This window comes from Sphaerodactylus townsendi, linkage group LG02 (genome assembly GCF_021028975.2).
Source record: "Sphaerodactylus townsendi isolate TG3544 linkage group LG02, MPM_Stown_v2.3, whole genome shotgun sequence".
In the NCBI taxonomy this organism is placed as follows: Eukaryota; Metazoa; Chordata; class Lepidosauria; order Squamata; family Sphaerodactylidae; genus Sphaerodactylus; species Sphaerodactylus townsendi.
The window spans coordinates 163082165-163098803 of record NC_059426.1 but is presented as its reverse complement, the minus strand read 5'-3'; the positions used below and the strand labels follow the sequence as shown (position 1 = coordinate 163098803).

Sequence of the window (16639 nt, the reverse complement as noted above, 5' to 3'; positions counted from 1 at the left end):
GGGGGGGGGGGGTGGGGGGGGGGGGGGGTGGGGGGGGGGGGGGGTGGGGGGGGGGGGGGGTGGGGGGGGGGGGGGGTGGGGGGGGGGGGGGGTGGGGGGGGGGGGGGGTGGGGGGGGGGGGGGGTGGGGGGGGGGGGGGGTGGGGGGGGGGGGGGGTGGGGGGGGGGGGGGGTGGGGGGGGGGGGGGGTGGGGGGGGGGGGGGGTGGGGGGGGGGGGGGGTGGGGGGGGGGGGGGGTGGGGGGGGGGGGGGGTGGGGGGGGGGGGGGGTGGGGGGGGGGGGGGGTGGGGGGGGGGGGGGGTGGGGGGGGGGGGGGGTGGGGGGGGGGGGGGGTGGGGGGGGGGGGGGGTGGGGGGGGGGGGGGGTGGGGGGGGGGGGGGGTGGGGGGGGGGGGGGGTGGGGGGGGGGGGGGGTGGGGGGGGGGGGGGGTGGGGGGGGGGGGGGGTGGGGGGGGGGGGGGGTGGGGGGGGGGGGGGGTGGGGGGGGGGGGGGGTGGGGGGGGGGGGGGGTGGGGGGGGGGGGGGGTGGGGGGGGGGGGGGGTGGGGGGGGGGGGGGGTGGGGGGGGGGGGGGGTGGGGGGGGGGGGGGGTGGGGGGGGGGGGGGGTGGGGGGGGGGGGGGGTGGGGGGGGGGGGGGGTGGGGGGGGGGGGGGGTGGGGGGGGGGGGGGGTGGGGGGGGGGGGGGGTGGGGGGGGGGGGGGGTGGGGGGGGGGGGGGGTGGGGGGGGGGGGGGGTGGGGGGGGGGGGGGGTGGGGGGGGGGGGGGGTGGGGGGGGGGGGGGGTGGGGGGGGGGGGGGGTGGGGGGGGGGGGGGGTGGGGGGGGGGGGGGGTGGGGGGGGGGGGGGGTGGGGGGGGGGGGGGGTGGGGGGGGGGGGGGGTGGGGGGGGGGGGGGGTGGGGGGGGGGGGGGGTGGGGGGGGGGGGGGGTGGGGGGGGGGGGGGGTGGGGGGGGGGGGGGGTGGGGGGGGGGGGGGGTGGGGGGGGGGGGGGGTGGGGGGGGGGGGGGGTGGGGGGGGGGGGGGGTGGGGGGGGGGGGGGGTGGGGGGGGGGGGGGGTGGGGGGGGGGGGGGGTGGGGGGGGGGGGGGGTGGGGGGGGGGGGGGGTGGGGGGGGGGGGGGGTGGGGGGGGGGGGGGGTGGGGGGGGGGGGGGGTGGGGGGGGGGGGGGGTGGGGGGGGGGGGGGGTGGGGGGGGGGGGGGGTGGGGGGGGGGGGGGGTGGGGGGGGGGGGGGGTGGGGGGGGGGGGGGGTGGGGGGGGGGGGGGGTGGGGGGGGGGGGGGGTGGGGGGGGGGGGGGGTGGGGGGGGGGGGGGGTGGGGGGGGGGGGGGGTGGGGGGGGGGGGGGGTGGGGGGGGGGGGGGGTGGGGGGGGGGGGGGGTGGGGGGGGGGGGGGGTGGGGGGGGGGGGGGGTGGGGGGGGGGGGGGGTGGGGGGGGGGGGGGGTGGGGGGGGGGGGGGGTGGGGGGGGGGGGGGGTGGGGGGGGGGGGGGGTGGGGGGGGGGGGGGGTGGGGGGGGGGGGGGGTGGGGGGGGGGGGGGGTGGGGGGGGGGGGGGGTGGGGGGGGGGGGGGGTGGGGGGGGGGGGGGGTGGGGGGGGGGGGGGGTGGGGGGGGGGGGGGGTGGGGGGGGGGGGGGGTGGGGGGGGGGGGGGGTGGGGGGGGGGGGGGGTGGGGGGGGGGGGGGGTGGGGGGGGGGGGGGGTGGGGGGGGGGGGGGGTGGGGGGGGGGGGGGGTGGGGGGGGGGGGGGGTGGGGGGGGGGGGGGGTGGGGGGGGGGGGGGGTGGGGGGGGGGGGGGGTGGGGGGGGGGGGGGGTGGGGGGGGGGGGGGGTGGGGGGGGGGGGGGGTGGGGGGGGGGGGGGGTGGGGGGGGGGGGGGGTGGGGGGGGGGGGGGGTGGGGGGGGGGGGGGGTGGGGGGGGGGGGGGGTGGGGGGGGGGGGGGGTGGGGGGGGGGGGGGGTGGGGGGGGGGGGGGGTGGGGGGGGGGGGGGGTGGGGGGGGGGGGGGGTGGGGGGGGGGGGGGGTGGGGGGGGGGGGGGGTGGGGGGGGGGGGGGGTGGGGGGGGGGGGGGGTGGGGGGGGGGGGGGGTGGGGGGGGGGGGGGGTGGGGGGGGGGGGGGGTGGGGGGGGGGGGGGGTGGGGGGGGGGGGGGGTGGGGGGGGGGGGGGGTGGGGGGGGGGGGGGGTGGGGGGGGGGGGGGGTGGGGGGGGGGGGGGGTGGGGGGGGGGGGGGGTGGGGGGGGGGGGGGGTGGGGGGGGGGGGGGGTGGGGGGGGGGGGGGGTGGGGGGGGGGGGGGGTGGGGGGGGGGGGGGGTGGGGGGGGGGGGGGGTGGGGGGGGGGGGGGGTGGGGGGGGGGGGGGGTGGGGGGGGGGGGGGGTGGGGGGGGGGGGGGGTGGGGGGGGGGGGGGGTGGGGGGGGGGGGGGGTGGGGGGGGGGGGGGGTGGGGGGGGGGGGGGGTGGGGGGGGGGGGGGGTGGGGGGGGGGGGGGGTGGGGGGGGGGGGGGGTGGGGGGGGGGGGGGGTGGGGGGGGGGGGGGGTGGGGGGGGGGGGGGGTGGGGGGGGGGGGGGGTGGGGGGGGGGGGGGGTGGGGGGGGGGGGGGGTGGGGGGGGGGGGGGGTGGGGGGGGGGGGGGGTGGGGGGGGGGGGGGGTGGGGGGGGGGGGGGGTGGGGGGGGGGGGGGGTGGGGGGGGGGGGGGGTGGGGGGGGGGGGGGGTGGGGGGGGGGGGGGGTGGGGGGGGGGGGGGGTGGGGGGGGGGGGGGGTGGGGGGGGGGGGGGGTGGGGGGGGGGGGGGGTGGGGGGGGGGGGGGGTGGGGGGGGGGGGGGGTGGGGGGGGGGGGGGGTGGGGGGGGGGGGGGGTGGGGGGGGGGGGGGGTGGGGGGGGGGGGGGGTGGGGGGGGGGGGGGGTGGGGGGGGGGGGGGGTGGGGGGGGGGGGGGGTGGGGGGGGGGGGGGGTGGGGGGGGGGGGGGGTGGGGGGGGGGGGGGGTGGGGGGGGGGGGGGGTGGGGGGGGGGGGGGGTGGGGGGGGGGGGGGGTGGGGGGGGGGGGGGGTGGGGGGGGGGGGGGGTGGGGGGGGGGGGGGGTGGGGGGGGGGGGGGGTGGGGGGGGGGGGGGGTGGGGGGGGGGGGGGGTGGGGGGGGGGGGGGGTGGGGGGGGGGGGGGGTGGGGGGGGGGGGGGGTGGGGGGGGGGGGGGGTGGGGGGGGGGGGGGGTGGGGGGGGGGGGGGGTGGGGGGGGGGGGGGGTGGGGGGGGGGGGGGGTGGGGGGGGGGGGGGGTGGGGGGGGGGGGGGGTGGGGGGGGGGGGGGGTGGGGGGGGGGGGGGGTGGGGGGGGGGGGGGGTGGGGGGGGGGGGGGGTGGGGGGGGGGGGGGGTGGGGGGGGGGGGGGGTGGGGGGGGGGGGGGGTGGGGGGGGGGGGGGGTGGGGGGGGGGGGGGGTGGGGGGGGGGGGGGGTGGGGGGGGGGGGGGGTGGGGGGGGGGGGGGGTGGGGGGGGGGGGGGGTGGGGGGGGGGGGGGGTGGGGGGGGGGGGGGGTGGGGGGGGGGGGGGGTGGGGGGGGGGGGGGGTGGGGGGGGGGGGGGGTGGGGGGGGGGGGGGGTGGGGGGGGGGGGGGGTGGGGGGGGGGGGGGGTGGGGGGGGGGGGGGGTGGGGGGGGGGGGGGGTGGGGGGGGGGGGGGGTGGGGGGGGGGGGGGGTGGGGGGGGGGGGGGGTGGGGGGGGGGGGGGGTGGGGGGGGGGGGGGGTGGGGGGGGGGGGGGGTGGGGGGGGGGGGGGGTGGGGGGGGGGGGGGGTGGGGGGGGGGGGGGGTGGGGGGGGGGGGGGGTGGGGGGGGGGGGGGGTGGGGGGGGGGGGGGGTGGGGGGGGGGGGGGGTGGGGGGGGGGGGGGGTGGGGGGGGGGGGGGGTGGGGGGGGGGGGGGGTGGGGGGGGGGGGGGGTGGGGGGGGGGGGGGGTGGGGGGGGGGGGGGGTGGGGGGGGGGGGGGGTGGGGGGGGGGGGGGGTGGGGGGGGGGGGGGGTGGGGGGGGGGGGGGGTGGGGGGGGGGGGGGGTGGGGGGGGGGGGGGGTGGGGGGGGGGGGGGGTGGGGGGGGGGGGGGGTGGGGGGGGGGGGGGGTGGGGGGGGGGGGGGGTGGGGGGGGGGGGGGGTGGGGGGGGGGGGGGGTGGGGGGGGGGGGGGGTGGGGGGGGGGGGGGGTGGGGGGGGGGGGGGGTGGGGGGGGGGGGGGGTGGGGGGGGGGGGGGGTGGGGGGGGGGGGGGGTGGGGGGGGGGGGGGGTGGGGGGGGGGGGGGGTGGGGGGGGGGGGGGGTGGGGGGGGGGGGGGGTGGGGGGGGGGGGGGGTGGGGGGGGGGGGGGGTGGGGGGGGGGGGGGGTGGGGGGGGGGGGGGGTGGGGGGGGGGGGGGGTGGGGGGGGGGGGGGGTGGGGGGGGGGGGGGGTGGGGGGGGGGGGGGGTGGGGGGGGGGGGGGGTGGGGGGGGGGGGGGGTGGGGGGGGGGGGGGGTGGGGGGGGGGGGGGGTGGGGGGGGGGGGGGGTGGGGGGGGGGGGGGGTGGGGGGGGGGGGGGGTGGGGGGGGGGGGGGGTGGGGGGGGGGGGGGGTGGGGGGGGGGGGGGGTGGGGGGGGGGGGGGGTGGGGGGGGGGGGGGGTGGGGGGGGGGGGGGGTGGGGGGGGGGGGGGGTGGGGGGGGGGGGGGGTGGGGGGGGGGGGGGGTGGGGGGGGGGGGGGGTGGGGGGGGGGGGGGGTGGGGGGGGGGGGGGGTGGGGGGGGGGGGGGGTGGGGGGGGGGGGGGGTGGGGGGGGGGGGGGGTGGGGGGGGGGGGGGGTGGGGGGGGGGGGGGGTGGGGGGGGGGGGGGGTGGGGGGGGGGGGGGGTGGGGGGGGGGGGGGGTGGGGGGGGGGGGGGGTGGGGGGGGGGGGGGGTGGGGGGGGGGGGGGGTGGGGGGGGGGGGGGGTGGGGGGGGGGGGGGGTGGGGGGGGGGGGGGGTGGGGGGGGGGGGGGGTGGGGGGGGGGGGGGGTGGGGGGGGGGGGGGGTGGGGGGGGGGGGGGGTGGGGGGGGGGGGGGGTGGGGGGGGGGGGGGGTGGGGGGGGGGGGGGGTGGGGGGGGGGGGGGGTGGGGGGGGGGGGGGGTGGGGGGGGGGGGGGGTGGGGGGGGGGGGGGGTGGGGGGGGGGGGGGGTGGGGGGGGGGGGGGGTGGGGGGGGGGGGGGGTGGGGGGGGGGGGGGGTGGGGGGGGGGGGGGGTGGGGGGGGGGGGGGGTGGGGGGGGGGGGGGGTGGGGGGGGGGGGGGGTGGGGGGGGGGGGGGGTGGGGGGGGGGGGGGGTGGGGGGGGGGGGGGGTGGGGGGGGGGGGGGGTGGGGGGGGGGGGGGGTGGGGGGGGGGGGGGGTGGGGGGGGGGGGGGGTGGGGGGGGGGGGGGGTGGGGGGGGGGGGGGGTGGGGGGGGGGGGGGGTGGGGGGGGGGGGGGGTGGGGGGGGGGGGGGGTGGGGGGGGGGGGGGGTGGGGGGGGGGGGGGGTGGGGGGGGGGGGGGGTGGGGGGGGGGGGGGGTGGGGGGGGGGGGGGGTGGGGGGGGGGGGGGGTGGGGGGGGGGGGGGGTGGGGGGGGGGGGGGGTGGGGGGGGGGGGGGGTGGGGGGGGGGGGGGGTGGGGGGGGGGGGGGGTGGGGGGGGGGGGGGGTGGGGGGGGGGGGGGGTGGGGGGGGGGGGGGGTGGGGGGGGGGGGGGGTGGGGGGGGGGGGGGGTGGGGGGGGGGGGGGGTGGGGGGGGGGGGGGGTGGGGGGGGGGGGGGGTGGGGGGGGGGGGGGGTGGGGGGGGGGGGGGGTGGGGGGGGGGGGGGGTGGGGGGGGGGGGGGGTGGGGGGGGGGGGGGGTGGGGGGGGGGGGGGGTGGGGGGGGGGGGGGGTGGGGGGGGGGGGGGGTGGGGGGGGGGGGGGGTGGGGGGGGGGGGGGGTGGGGGGGGGGGGGGGTGGGGGGGGGGGGGGGTGGGGGGGGGGGGGGGTGGGGGGGGGGGGGGGTGGGGGGGGGGGGGGGTGGGGGGGGGGGGGGGTGGGGGGGGGGGGGGGTGGGGGGGGGGGGGGGTGGGGGGGGGGGGGGGTGGGGGGGGGGGGGGGTGGGGGGGGGGGGGGGTGGGGGGGGGGGGGGGTGGGGGGGGGGGGGGGTGGGGGGGGGGGGGGGTGGGGGGGGGGGGGGGTGGGGGGGGGGGGGGGTGGGGGGGGGGGGGGGTGGGGGGGGGGGGGGGTGGGGGGGGGGGGGGGTGGGGGGGGGGGGGGGTGGGGGGGGGGGGGGGTGGGGGGGGGGGGGGGTGGGGGGGGGGGGGGGTGGGGGGGGGGGGGGGTGGGGGGGGGGGGGGGTGGGGGGGGGGGGGGGTGGGGGGGGGGGGGGGTGGGGGGGGGGGGGGGTGGGGGGGGGGGGGGGTGGGGGGGGGGGGGGGTGGGGGGGGGGGGGGGTGGGGGGGGGGGGGGGTGGGGGGGGGGGGGGGTGGGGGGGGGGGGGGGTGGGGGGGGGGGGGGGTGGGGGGGGGGGGGGGTGGGGGGGGGGGGGGGTGGGGGGGGGGGGGGGTGGGGGGGGGGGGGGGTGGGGGGGGGGGGGGGTGGGGGGGGGGGGGGGTGGGGGGGGGGGGGGGTGGGGGGGGGGGGGGGTGGGGGGGGGGGGGGGTGGGGGGGGGGGGGGGTGGGGGGGGGGGGGGGTGGGGGGGGGGGGGGGTGGGGGGGGGGGGGGGTGGGGGGGGGGGGGGGTGGGGGGGGGGGGGGGTGGGGGGGGGGGGGGGTGGGGGGGGGGGGGGGTGGGGGGGGGGGGGGGTGGGGGGGGGGGGGGGTGGGGGGGGGGGGGGGTGGGGGGGGGGGGGGGTGGGGGGGGGGGGGGGTGGGGGGGGGGGGGGGTGGGGGGGGGGGGGGGTGGGGGGGGGGGGGGGTGGGGGGGGGGGGGGGTGGGGGGGGGGGGGGGTGGGGGGGGGGGGGGGTGGGGGGGGGGGGGGGTGGGGGGGGGGGGGGGTGGGGGGGGGGGGGGGTGGGGGGGGGGGGGGGTGGGGGGGGGGGGGGGTGGGGGGGGGGGGGGGTGGGGGGGGGGGGGGGTGGGGGGGGGGGGGGGTGGGGGGGGGGGGGGGTGGGGGGGGGGGGGGGTGGGGGGGGGGGGGGGTGGGGGGGGGGGGGGGTGGGGGGGGGGGGGGGTGGGGGGGGGGGGGGGTGGGGGGGGGGGGGGGTGGGGGGGGGGGGGGGTGGGGGGGGGGGGGGGTGGGGGGGGGGGGGGGTGGGGGGGGGGGGGGGTGGGGGGGGGGGGGGGTGGGGGGGGGGGGGGGTGGGGGGGGGGGGGGGTGGGGGGGGGGGGGGGTGGGGGGGGGGGGGGGTGGGGGGGGGGGGGGGTGGGGGGGGGGGGGGGTGGGGGGGGGGGGGGGTGGGGGGGGGGGGGGGTGGGGGGGGGGGGGGGTGGGGGGGGGGGGGGGTGGGGGGGGGGGGGGGTGGGGGGGGGGGGGGGTGGGGGGGGGGGGGGGTGGGGGGGGGGGGGGGTGGGGGGGGGGGGGGGTGGGGGGGGGGGGGGGTGGGGGGGGGGGGGGGTGGGGGGGGGGGGGGGTGGGGGGGGGGGGGGGTGGGGGGGGGGGGGGGTGGGGGGGGGGGGGGGTGGGGGGGGGGGGGGGTGGGGGGGGGGGGGGGTGGGGGGGGGGGGGGGTGGGGGGGGGGGGGGGTGGGGGGGGGGGGGGGTGGGGGGGGGGGGGGGTGGGGGGGGGGGGGGGTGGGGGGGGGGGGGGGTGGGGGGGGGGGGGGGTGGGGGGGGGGGGGGGTGGGGGGGGGGGGGGGTGGGGGGGGGGGGGGGTGGGGGGGGGGGGGGGTGGGGGGGGGGGGGGGTGGGGGGGGGGGGGGGTGGGGGGGGGGGGGGGTGGGGGGGGGGGGGGGTGGGGGGGGGGGGGGGTGGGGGGGGGGGGGGGTGGGGGGGGGGGGGGGTGGGGGGGGGGGGGGGTGGGGGGGGGGGGGGGTGGGGGGGGGGGGGGGTGGGGGGGGGGGGGGGTGGGGGGGGGGGGGGGTGGGGGGGGGGGGGGGTGGGGGGGGGGGGGGGTGGGGGGGGGGGGGGGTGGGGGGGGGGGGGGGTGGGGGGGGGGGGGGGTGGGGGGGGGGGGGGGTGGGGGGGGGGGGGGGTGGGGGGGGGGGGGGGTGGGGGGGGGGGGGGGTGGGGGGGGGGGGGGGTGGGGGGGGGGGGGGGTGGGGGGGGGGGGGGGTGGGGGGGGGGGGGGGTGGGGGGGGGGGGGGGTGGGGGGGGGGGGGGGTGGGGGGGGGGGGGGGTGGGGGGGGGGGGGGGTGGGGGGGGGGGGGGGTGGGGGGGGGGGGGGGTGGGGGGGGGGGGGGGTGGGGGGGGGGGGGGGTGGGGGGGGGGGGGGGTGGGGGGGGGGGGGGGTGGGGGGGGGGGGGGGTGGGGGGGGGGGGGGGTGGGGGGGGGGGGGGGTGGGGGGGGGGGGGGGTGGGGGGGGGGGGGGGTGGGGGGGGGGGGGGGTGGGGGGGGGGGGGGGTGGGGGGGGGGGGGGGTGGGGGGGGGGGGGGGTGGGGGGGGGGGGGGGTGGGGGGGGGGGGGGGTGGGGGGGGGGGGGGGTGGGGGGGGGGGGGGGTGGGGGGGGGGGGGGGTGGGGGGGGGGGGGGGTGGGGGGGGGGGGGGGTGGGGGGGGGGGGGGGTGGGGGGGGGGGGGGGTGGGGGGGGGGGGGGGTGGGGGGGGGGGGGGGTGGGGGGGGGGGGGGGTGGGGGGGGGGGGGGGTGGGGGGGGGGGGGGGTGGGGGGGGGGGGGGGTGGGGGGGGGGGGGGGTGGGGGGGGGGGGGGGTGGGGGGGGGGGGGGGTGGGGGGGGGGGGGGGTGGGGGGGGGGGGGGGTGGGGGGGGGGGGGGGTGGGGGGGGGGGGGGGTGGGGGGGGGGGGGGGTGGGGGGGGGGGGGGGTGGGGGGGGGGGGGGGTGGGGGGGGGGGGGGGTGGGGGGGGGGGGGGGTGGGGGGGGGGGGGGGTGGGGGGGGGGGGGGGTGGGGGGGGGGGGGGGTGGGGGGGGGGGGGGGTGGGGGGGGGGGGGGGTGGGGGGGGGGGGGGGTGGGGGGGGGGGGGGGTGGGGGGGGGGGGGGGTGGGGGGGGGGGGGGGTGGGGGGGGGGGGGGGTGGGGGGGGGGGGGGGTGGGGGGGGGGGGGGGTGGGGGGGGGGGGGGGTGGGGGGGGGGGGGGGTGGGGGGGGGGGGGGGTGGGGGGGGGGGGGGGTGGGGGGGGGGGGGGGTGGGGGGGGGGGGGGGTGGGGGGGGGGGGGGGTGGGGGGGGGGGGGGGTGGGGGGGGGGGGGGGTGGGGGGGGGGGGGGGTGGGGGGGGGGGGGGGTGGGGGGGGGGGGGGGTGGGGGGGGGGGGGGGTGGGGGGGGGGGGGGGTGGGGGGGGGGGGGGGTGGGGGGGGGGGGGGGTGGGGGGGGGGGGGGGTGGGGGGGGGGGGGGGTGGGGGGGGCGGGGGGTGGGGGGGGGGGGGGGGGGGGGGGGGGGGGGGTGGGGGGGGTGGGGGGGGGCGGTGGGGGTGGGGGGGGGGGGCGGCGGCGGCGGGGGGGGGGGCGGGGGGGTGGGCATGGTGGGGGGGGCCTCGGGAAATTGTAGTTCGTGAACATCTGGGGAGCCGCAGGTTGCAGACCCCTGCTATCCCATCTCTAGCCTCAGAAATATACAGCCGCTATTGGCTGCTTATGTCTACCAGAATCTGCTTATTACCATGCCATGAAAATATCCCCCCACGCACCCAATTTCCCCAGTTCTGTGACTATACCCAGAGAAAGTGTTCACCGGTGTTTTATACTGGTTAAAGACCTGAGCTATGACTGGCAAAACCTGGGCTTAAATCTCCACTCTGGCTGATTCCGCACAGGCAGCAGGGGATTCGTGGAACCCCTTTCTCTGCCTATGCCACCATTTGCACCACAGCTGCAGGGCCAGTTGGGATCGCTCAGATCCTGGTGGCAGGAGGCAGCATGATTCACACGGAAATGCTGTGTTTCTGTGCGAACCGAGCAGCTGAGAATCCTTCCCACCTGAGAATCCACACCCCCAGAACCCACCCCCAGAATCCCTCCCCACCTGAGGATCCCCCCCCCACCTACCAACATGGTATGATGGCTGCCTATTAGAGTATCCCCTCTAATGGTGGCTGCTTGGGGGATCCCCATAATGGTGAAGGGAAGGGGATGGGGATTGAACACTTCCTGCTTGCCGTAGTTCGCACAGGCAAGCAAGAAGCGTTTGCAACCCGAGTTACTGAAAAAAAGTCAATCAATTAGCGATCTTCATTTTACCTGGGTTCTGGCCACTAAAACGGGTTAGCAGCGTTTTGAGGGTGAGTTCTGTGGGAACTCCCTTCCCAAACGCTCTTTAAAAGGAGCTCAACCCATTTTACTTGGCTTGTGAAGAATCACCCTCTGCCACAATGCCCACTGGTTCATTTTGAGCCAAGCTGGTTGACTGTTGACTTTTAGCCTATGCTACCTTTTAGAGCACTTGTATGGATAACAGTAGGGTGAGGGGACCCTGTATGTCGCCCTGACAGTCTTCACAGAAGAGCGAGCGTGGAAGAAAAATCAAACCAAGAAAGGAAGCAAAAAGAGCCCAGACTTTTGATATCAAACGAAACATTCGAACACCATTTTGGGTAGGTATTCTGAGAGAAAAGCTTCACACCTTCAGCTCGACATGAACACGCAGTTTGCTTTTTGCTTTTTTTACAGGGCATAGTGGATTCATTATTTCTATAAATGTAATTGTAGGTGTGATATTTGCCAACCTGATGGAAAAATGTCAAAAAAAGAGAAGGCGGCGGCTTGCTTTTTCACACCACCAGGTTAACTGCAAAGGACAGAGAGAACCCTGCTTCGCTCAAGCGAGACGTGGCTAAATTTGGACTCTTTTAAGTCTCCGTACTGGGGGGGAAACTAGAACAAATGAGCTCTCCGTACAGATGCCATGGTGAGCCACCAGTTCGATTCCCGATTAAGAGACTTGTGTTCTGCTGGTGCAAATAAGTCTCCTAAACCTTCTTTACTTCCCCGTTTATTCCAAGTTGACTTTCACTGGGGGTCGGGGAAGCCAACGGCTAAATGCACAAACGCTTGTGCAAGCCAGATGTTGGGGAGGACAGAGGCTGAATACAACCAGAATGTGCATGTGTTTGAGTGAGGATGTCTATCAGCTCAGCATTGCTTCGGCTGACTTGCATACTTCTGGGCACACTCCTATCATCCACACGCCAATTAACTAATGCACTGGTTTTTTGGAAGGGGCTGGACGGATCAAAACCGGCAACCTCTCATGTGAGGATAAACAAGGATGGATACCTGAGCGCACCTGGAAGCAAAGCAGAGAGCTCTATGGAATGAAAGGGTTTGTGCATCTCTAGTGTTCAAAGATCTTCAGAACCCCACAGCCATTTGTTTGTTTATGAAATTCCTCTCTCAAAGCCATCACAGATCACTAAAGTTGGTCATTTTTTAATCAGACTGTTGACAATATGCATGCAGCTCACTCACTGGGGCTGCAAGTTAAACGTGAAGTCCAGTGCCGGGAGGGAAAGGCTATGCAGTCTATTGTGTTATTTAATCCATTTGGACCCTGCCTTTTCCCCCAACGGGGACCCTAAAGCGGTTGTCAACATCCTCCTCTCCTCCATTTTATCCTCACAGCACCCCTGTAATGTAGCGTGGGCTGAGAGAACGTGACTGGCCCAAGGTCACCCAACAAATTTTCACGGCACAAGTGGGATGCTCAGACAAGTTGTTAGGGAAAACATTTATGCGCTCAGCTGTTTTCTCTGGGATGGGGAAGGCGGGGGAGAAGTTGGGAAGGTCACAACTTTCAGCGTCTCAGAACAATATATAAGGCATTGCCTAATGCTTAATTCTCTCTCCCTCTTTTCTCTCTGGGTGGAAAGCGCCATGAACTCATAGGCAATTCACAGAGCCCCCAGCAAGGGGCTTTCAAGGCAAGCGAGAGGGGGAGGTGATCTTCCATTGCCTTCCTCTGCAGCGTCTTCCTTGGTGGTCTCCCTTCTCCCTCACCCAGCTTAGTTTACAAGATCTAACTAACAAGACTGGGTTGTGCCGTGCTGCCCTCCCTACTTCCCTCTGTTGGAATATGCCGGAATATGTTTGGAATATGCTGCCGCAGGAGGTGGTGATGGCCACTAACCTGGATAACTTTAAAAAGGACTTGGACAGATTTATGGAGGAGAAGTCGATCTATGGCTGCCAATCTTGATCCTCCTTGATCTGAGATTGCAAAGGCCTTAGCAGACCAGGTGCTTGGGAGCAGCAGCAGCAGCAGAAGGCCATTGCTTTCACATCCTGCATGTGAGCTCCCAAAGGCACCTGGTGGGCCACTGCGAGTAGCAGAGTGCTGGACTAGATGGACTCTGGTCTGATCCAGCAGGCTAGTTCTTATGTTCTACCCAGCGCTTATTTTATTTTTTTTGGCTTCATTTATATTCCATCTTTCTCCCCAATGGGGACCCAATGCATCCTACAATGTTCCCCTGTCCTCCGTTTTATCCTCACAACACCCCTGTGATGTCCGTTAGGCTGAGAGCGTGTGACTCCCCAAGGTCACCCAGCAAGCTTCCATACCAGATATGGAGATTCGAACCTGGGTCTCTCCGATCCACATCTAACCACCACATACACTCTCCCCTATATTTCTTGCTAGCTGTAAATTCTCAAGAATACAGAAAATGCAGCCCTCCTTGCTTGTTCCTTCATGCATCATGGTTGATATATACCTAGCAAACTTTCAATATATTATTTCTAAGCAGTTGCAAGATGACAAGAAAGGTTGCTCCCACACTTGGTCATCTACGAAGGTTAAAGGAGACAGTGGGCACAAAACACACAGCACAACCAACAGCACAAATAAGATGCAATTCTAACGAAGTCCCATTAACACCCCTGATGGCTATATCTTTCCTTATGTCCATCTTCAGGACTTTTCTGTCAATCAGAACGAGAGCTTCAAGCCTACAAAACCTAGCTGCAGAAAGCCAGCAGAGTGCAGTGTTTAGCACGTCGGGCTGGGATCCCAGGGGGACGCGGGTTCAAATCCCCGCGAACGCCATGGAAGTGTGAAGTTGTTGAGAGGATAAAATGCAGGGGGTAATGGATTGCTGAGCTCCTCGGGAAAGTGTAAAGCCGTACTTAATAAATGCTTGAAAGAACTCTGTCGTATGTGCAGGGGGAGGGGGGTCGCACTTCACATGCTATGTTTTATACATCATAGATTACAGCTAAAAAAAAAATCTTATACAAATGTGAAATGCACACGTTTATAGACATCACTCGGGTACACTCATCACAAAGAAAGGACTCGTCCCGGAGTCCCTGCTGGGTATTTGCTTGGTACCAAGGCGCCTAGGTTTGCTTCCAGGGAAAGTGTGAATTGGCTCCCGAGGATGGTTGTAATCATATCACTCTTTGTGTCTCTCCTATAAAATGAGAACGGGGCTACACAACTGGCGGAAGAGGAGTTAAGGGCTGTTGCACCCTCTCTGCAACAGAAGCACCATAGAAATGTATGAATAACGAATTGTAGATCTACAATTATTTCATTGCTATCCATGCCGGCAGCTGTCGCCTCGGCAAAAGCCGGTTCGGTATCACTTGACTTATTCATGCTCGCACACGCGCAGGCTGTGGTATGCCGAATGGTTCACAAGTGAAGATGAAAAGCAGCAGACAGTCGAGCACAAGGCAATTCACTTAAGGGTTTTAAGCAATATCTGAATTTCGAGTGGAGAAATCTTTCCGGGGATCCACACATCCTTCCTGCCCTAATGGTAATGGTGTAATAATTACTGACTAGTCATTCAAGCCTGCTATGCCCAAATATGTCACGTTCTCAGAAGCGAATCCATCTCTTTCATTTTTCACACACACACAAAAAGTTTGTACCCACCAACTGGATCAAGGATCTCTTACGTCCCGCTGTCCCCGTTCTCCACCCCCGTCACCCATGCTCCCACAACACCTGTTTGCGCTTCTGTGTCTCAATTTCTCGCTGCAAATGCCACACACTGATGGATTCGTGGTTGCACGGATGGAAATTTCAGCAATGCGCGAGCGAAAAACCTTCCTCGCCACCTCAACACAACATTGTTCGACAAGGTAATTCACCAAAAGGTGCAAAACTCAATCTCCAGTCAGAGAAAGGAAACGTATCTTGGGAATCCTCCTGGGAATCCAAGATCTGAGGCGAAGAAAGATGACCCAATGCTCCCGGATTCTTCTGGCTGGCCGGCCAAAGGTCCAGTTGCACCTTAGAGACCAGCAAGATTTTGGTGATGTGAGCTATCAGGAGACACGGCTTTTGAAATCCGACAAAGGGAATTTCGACTCTTGAAAACTGATATCCCGAAAATCTAGTTAGTCTCTACAGTGCTACTGGACTGGAATCTAGCTGCTTGGTTGCAGACCAACACGGCTACCCTCCAAATATACTTTCGAAGGAATTCTGCCAAGAACCGTCCTACCCCACTGGCACTGCTCTGAAATGTCGCTCTTCTTGTCCTCTTCTATACTCTACTTCTGCCTTTGGTTCTGTTTGCCCTCCCCACCCCAAAACCCCTTTTATCTCAGGCTTACCCTGTTGACCGTCTTTGACCTCACCTGCCACCAGCCCATGACTGAGGAGCATTCGGCTCTTTGACCAGTATATATATATGTTGCAGTCTGGGCTAGATGCTGGCAGAACAAACCAACTGCTTTGCTTTCATTCACCTGCTCAGGTACACCTTTGTTCTTTCCTACCCAAGTCTTCTTCTGGGCACCTCACCCGGGAGTTCTTCTGCACTGCTGTTCCTTCAAAAAACCTTTGTATGCCCACCATAAGCTCTTCCCCAGTGCTTCCCAGTTGCCTGCCTCTGTGCCTCTCCCTACCTCAGCTGCCCTATCCTGCCCCCCACAATCCTTCCACCTGCATACTTACTGGGTAAATCGTCCCACACAAACCAGTGGGGAGTACTGAGGCAACCCAGCAAGGATTGGGCTGCTTGCCTTTCGGCAGAAACCTTTTCCTTTGGGCTCTGTTTTTCCTCCCACACCTTCCAAGTTCTGTGCCTTCCTGCCATCGCTGCAGAAAGCCGGTAGCAGGGGCTTTGACAGCCCCCCTCCCCGCACCACCAAAAAGGGATCAGGACAAACCGTGGCGTATTTGCCATCAAAAAGGAGAAAAAAATTATCATACAGTTGGAAGAGACCACAAGTTCGACCCCCTGCCATGCAGGAATACATTTGAGGGTTATCCCAGCCAGGGCAGAAACGTGGCCCCTCCATGATCAAGAGCAGTATATCTGATTATAGCCAAAAGGTTCTCACCACCGGGCAAGATTCTTAGGCTGGCCACGATCGGAGACTTCCCGGGCTCGCTCGGCACCCCTTTCCCCCAGCCCCTCGGCTTCTTTCTCGCCCCCTTCCCTTCCCTTGCAGCCGTCTCTCCCGCCCCCCTTTCTTACCCCGCACTTGCCCCCCTCCCCCCCCCCACCGGCCTGTCCACTCCCTTCTGCCCCACTGAGCCCGGAGGAGCCTCGCTTTCCTCTCGGCTCCGCTTCTATCCCCGGAGCTCCACACAGCGGAGGCACGGATCTCCAGCAACCTCCGAGCGAGTTGCAGCCCGCGGCCGCTTACCTGCTGCTGCTGCTGCTGGCGGCTCAGCGGTCCCAGCCCGGGCGGAGGCGACGAGGCGGAGATGCAAGCAGGCGCGCAGCCTTCCAGCCTCAACAGCACGCCGGCGGCACTGGGCGCCGGGCAGGGGCGGGCATCACGCTTCGGCTGCGGCGGCACCTCGTTGGCGTGCAAGAGCAGCTCTGCGACTTCCAGGAAAAGGGGTGGAGAGTGAGCGAGAGAGCGAGCGAGCGAGCGAGCGAACAAACCACTCCTCCAGGCTCAGCCGCGAACTCTGCTGGCGTCAGGCAGCCATTCCACCGGTGGAGTCGCTTTCCGCTTCTCCAGTCCTCCCTTTGCGGGGAAGGTGGAGGGAAGAAGGGCGGCTGGGCTGGGAGCCAGCGCGCGTGTGCTCTGGGTGAAGAGCAGGGCCTGGATTCGAATCCTCCCAAGCGAGTGCGACAACTGTCCAGGAGGCCGGGTGGGATGGGGGCGGGTCCTTAAAATGAGAAGAGCGGCGGGGATTTCACTTAAAACGCTTCTATCCAACCTGGCCAGAATAATCCAAGGAGAAATATTATCTGTATTTCTCGGCTAGGTTTCCAAAAGGATCTCTCCCAAATAATCACAACAGTGGTTATAGTTTGCAACAGCGTTCAAAAAAGAAAAGAAAAAAACTCGCCCGAAGATCCAGCAGCCTGAAGGCCCCTTTGTGAAAGAAAAAAAAGGAATCGGGCAAAACCTCATTGGCAAGGTCACTCCGCACCCTCGCCCTCACTTTCCTCCGTGTGGAAGGATTTATTTAAAAACTGTATTAAGGGCCTGCATCCCGGAGTTGTTATTAGGTAGAGCGATAATGTAAAAGCACTTTGCCAGGCTATAAATAGAGAAATAAAATGAATAAGGACTGCTGCAGAGAGAGTGTTTAATTTTAGACAGATCTAAGCCCCAGAATCCATTTTGCATCACAGGAAGCGTCGGGCGTGATCCTGTAAGAAGCTGAGTTCGGTGCTAAGTAAGACTGAGTTGTTACGTCACCCAAACAGGGCAC

The 16639-nt window shown here is 75.1% G+C and overlaps 1 protein-coding gene across 2 annotated transcripts in view; it reads right to left on the bottom strand.

The window, feature by feature from the left end:
- The window catches only part of LBHD2 (LBH domain containing 2), a 103876-nt gene extending 88100 nt beyond the window's left edge, over window positions 1-15776 (bottom strand). Inside the window, exon 1 of one of the 2 annotated variants that reach the window (XM_048487059.1) lies at window positions 15613-15776. The gene's annotated coding sequence lies outside the window, so the exon portion shown is untranslated. Of the gene's footprint in view, window positions 1-15303; window positions 15334-15612 lie in introns of those variants that run through there. The other variant, XM_048487060.1, reaches the window with a different exon arrangement.
- Between the last annotated feature and the right edge of the window lie 863 nt (window positions 15777-16639).